The sequence below is a fragment of the Nannospalax galili genome, unplaced genomic scaffold (genome assembly GCF_000622305.1).
Source record: "Nannospalax galili isolate Female #2095 unplaced genomic scaffold, S.galili_v1.0 scaffold284, whole genome shotgun sequence".
In the NCBI taxonomy this organism is placed as follows: Eukaryota; Metazoa; Chordata; class Mammalia; order Rodentia; family Spalacidae; genus Nannospalax; species Nannospalax galili.
The window spans coordinates 6,705,012-6,709,585 of NW_008354281.1; the positions used below are offsets into that span (position 1 = coordinate 6,705,012).

General features: G+C 39.0%; 1 non-coding gene across 1 annotated transcript; it reads left to right on the top strand.

The window, feature by feature from the left end:
- The first annotated feature begins 2,367 nt into the window (after positions 1-2,367).
- On the top strand, positions 2,368-2,474 carry LOC115067436. Its single transcript, XR_003846857.1, has one exon. It is a non-coding gene; the product is annotated as a U6 spliceosomal RNA (small nuclear RNA).
- The last annotated feature ends 2,100 nt before the right edge of the window (positions 2,475-4,574 follow it).

Sequence of the window (4,574 nt, forward strand, 5' to 3'; positions counted from 1 at the left end):
TAATAATAATAATAATAATTTCAACCCAGCTCTGGTTCAATGTTTGAGATCAGCAGTGAGCCCAGACTTCATCAAAGAAACTTCTTACTGCAGAGGGTGATCGCTAATGCAGAAATCCATAATTGGCCAAAGTGCTCATCTCTAAATGGACAACTGTATTATCCCCTCCAAGGGTCAAGGAGCATCAAGAAAGAGGGGGGCAGAAAGAATGATAGAGCTACAGGATAGGAAATAGGCAGCAAACATAATGTCTCCTGGACATGACACAGCCATCGCACTCCTGAACTCACTGCAACTATGGTTATCTGCACAAAGCCTGCACAAGATTGGGCCCATCAACTTTTTATCATGTATGAGGAAGGGGCTCATAAGATTATACCCCTCCCAGAGGGGCTACCCACAGTTAACAATTGCTGAGGGACGGGGTGTCATTTTCTTCAGTGGTGTAGCCATTGATAAGATGCCCTTGCTTCAGTAAAAAATGGCTCACCCATATGCTAATTAAACTCAGTGGATCACACACAAAAAGAAGTCATGAAAGGAGGGGGACTTGTTGGGGAAGAAGGGTTTTAGCAAGAAAGAGAGATGAGAGAGCAGAATGGGGGGTAAAAATAACTGAAATTCTTTTTATAAATGTATGAAATTGTCAAACAATAAAAAATATAATAATAAAGCTGGGCATGGTGGCACACGCCTTTAATCCCAGCACTCGGGAGGCAGAGGCAGGTGGATCTCTGTGAGTTCAAGGCCAGCCTGGTCTACATAGGGAGTTCCAGGCCAGCTGGGGCTACAGGGAGATCCTGTCTCAAAAAGACCATCAAATATATATAATATTATATATATATATATATGTATTTCAAAGCCAGGCATAATAGTTCATGCCTGTAATCCCAGTGTTTTCTGACTTAGGTAGGAGGATTGCTGGGAGCTCAAGGCTATTATGGACTACATACTGAGACCCTGTTGCAAGTGTGGGATCCTTTTAAGTGCCCACCCTGTGTGACTACACAGGTCATATGCCAACCAGTCCTGCCCTGCTACACAGCTGAATTAGGACACTGTTAATGGCACTGTTAAACCACCGTGGCTGTGACAATCTAGAAGCTGGAAGGGAAAGCAGAGACCACCAGAGTGGTCCCTGTTGCTGCCCTCCTTTCTGTGTAAATCTGGAGCCCAGACTGGTGATTCAGCCAAGAGCTAACCCTGGATTAGCACCTAGTCATATTCGCAAAATCAGTTCACTTACATTGCAAGCAAGGTGAGATGGATATCATTATCTCTATTTAAACATAATATGAAATAAAGTGTAAGTGCTTTGAAGCATGAAAAAGACTTTTGCAAATCCTGCCTCCCAGGTCCAGAAATTAGCACAAAGCACTATCATTCTGGGCTACAATTAACTTCACTGTGCTTCCCTCCATAGGTTGTGGGATGGCAGAGGCATTATCCCACAACCTCTGGGAGTTACTGCTACAGCCAGCTGAACTGTTCTGGTCTAATCCATAGGCCTGTTATAGCACTCCAGGTTTTCATTCCACTTAGACATTATGAATAAGTTCAGGATTCTGAGTGCCATTTCAGAGCAATGAACAAATGAGACTTCTGCAGATCTAATTTTGAAGTTTAATTTTAGGAATAAGTCTTATAACAACTGTGATGACATTTTAGTTAATCGAGTATATGTCATACTTAAGAAAATTTAACCGTGGATTATAATAATTTTAAAGGACTAATCACATTTAGTCAAGTTTGTAAAGTTTTTAAATGTTTAATAAGACTTATTCATTATAATTATTAGCCTGAAAATCTGTTACTTTCTTTAGGTGTTGGGAGTTGAACCCAGGACCTTAGTATGCTAAGCATCCCCTCTTCTTCTAAACTACAGGTTCAGCCCCTTGACTTATACTGGATGTGTAGGAAGTGCTGGGGTACTTTAAAAATCCTACTTACTATATTTTTCAGATTGCCCTGATAGGAATTTAGCATATGAGAAAATCAGATGTATTAAATTTGTAAATGTAGTTTAAAATATGTAGAAAAATTTATTTAATTCAGTTTCTAAATAGAGCTAAGTTTTAGAACAATTAAATCCTTGAAATTTATGAGTCAGCTGAACCTAAGTCTTCTATGATGAGCTTAAAAGCTTAAGAGAAACTTGAGTTTTAGATTTAAATATTTAAGAGCTAGGGATGTAGCTCTATGGTAGAGCTCTTGCCTTGGGTTCAACCTCCAGTACTGTGGAGGAAAAAGTAAGACTATTTAAGTAGCTAGTAATTAAAGGTACCTGAAAATCATATTTTCCATGCACATATAGCACCCATTCCCAAACAGACAAACAAACAAAAAATTCTATTGAAAGAAATTAGGGTGCTCGCTTCGACAGCACATATACTAAAATTGGAACTATACAGAGAAGATTAGCATGGCCCCTGCACAAGGATAACATGCAAATTTGTGAAGCATTCCATATTTTTTAGACTAGAAGATGATGTTCATAAATTCTTATTAAAGAAAAAAGAAGAGAACAACCTACAGAATACAATGGAACAGATAATTGTACAGCTCCTGAATACAACCAGGAGGTGGTTCTAAAAGATAGAAGAATTGAAAGACTGAAGTTAGAACCTGAAAGGAAAGATGCTGAAATTCAGAAGCTCAAAACTGTGATCACCCAGTGGGAGGCAAAGTATAAAGAAGTAAAGGCAAGAAATGGACAATTACTAAAGATGCTTCAGGAGGGAGAAATGAAAGATAAGGCAGAAATACTTCTGCAAGTTGATGAATCACAAAGCATCACGAATGAGCTAACCATACAGGTGACTTCACTTCATGCTGCTTTAGAACAAGAAAGATCTAAAGTGAAAGTATTAGGCAGAATTAGCCAAACACCACGGTGGCAGAAAAGGGAAAAGAAACTCTGAATCTGACCACTGTAGGTGATTACTTAGCCTTTAAAGTCAGCACAAGAGTTAATATTTATAGGATTTGGGAAAAAATGTGTATATTTAATGCTGTCCAACTGCTAAACTATGTGTTTTTGTTGAAGGAACTAAAAGCAACTAGCTTACTCATAGTCTACAATTTTATGTTCTTTTGGCTTAAAGTTAAAAGAAAAAATATAGAATTCCAGCAGAACACAATGATTATTGTTTACTACCCAGTCTTCATATCACTTTAGTTTTTCATCAGTCAATAAAATTAAATTACTTTACCACTGAAAAAAAAAAGAAGAAGAAATTAGGGAGGGAAGTGAATGGATTACTATTGTTGGGTATAGTTTATCAGTGATTCAAGTTCTAACATAATCCTATTGATGTCTTTAGTGTAGTGGAATCAAAGACTTTTAGAGTTGGCAAGACTTTTAGAAATCATCTAATACAACTTGTGTATCTTATGATTGAAACACCTGATGAAAAGCGACTCAAAGTGGTCAAGGAATTTGCTAAAGGTCAAATAGAAAGGAAGTGCCAAAGTGCGATGGTACTGAAGTCAGAATTCTTGGTTCATGTTTAGTATTTAGCAAAACTCCTTTTGAGTATCCTAGCCTTCTACAGCATTACGTAGACATTGAGGGGGAAATTGAGTCAAGAGTTTAAAAGTCAAGAAGTACTTGGAGTCATGTGTCATAAGAACAAAAAGGGACCAAAGTAAGGAAGTCCCAAGGGAAGACAAAACCAGCTTTAAGATGCCTTGCCAGTGAGCTTCCCTTTGGAGGATACTGGGCTGTGCTTACTAAGAACTTCATGCATTTTTGATCCACATGCCCTGGGTCTACTCTCTATATCTACCCATACCAGTCTACTTTCTTGTTCCTCTGTCAGTCTTTCTTCTGTTTAAAAGTAGCACACCACAGAATGGGACTGTCACTAAATGGAGACTCAACAGATCCAAATTTGAAACTTAAGTTCACTAATGCTTCTGGATTTATTCATTCGCTCATTGAACAAATATATATTGAGGTTTACTATATGTGCCACTCTGTTTAAAAAGAAATTTGAACTGGGTGTGGGGGTTAATACTTGTAACCCCAGCACTCAGGAGTCTGAGGTAGGAGGATCACTGAAGTTAGAGACTGGACTGCAGGGTGATTCCAGGACAATCTTGGTTACAAGACTGAGACAGAGTAAGTGTTCTGGTGAACGCCTGTCTTCCTCTTCTATAGTCCCTCTGTTGCAGCTGCCTCTTTTGCCCCTTAAGGACAATAACACTCAGCTCACTAAGACTTCTTCTGGCTTTGCTAATACAGAGGTTTGACAAAAGGAATGGGCTGATAAGACACCTGCTCCTGGAATGCTTGGAACAGGCTGCTACATCCCTCACCCTGTTTGTGCATGCATCTAGGGAGATCTGTTACCAGCCAGCCACCATGGCCTTGAGGTACTGTGCTGTTTTCTTACTATAGTGATAAAGAAATGTCTGTGTGTTTTGCACTGCTTGAGCATTTATCATATGTAAACTCTGTGTGAACTCCAAACACTACGCTTCCTAATAAAAGCTTTCTGGGAAGCAGTAAAAGGACTTCTGAGTGGTGTAGCCTGGAGTTTCCTGGTTTCAACTTCAGTTCCTTGGCATTG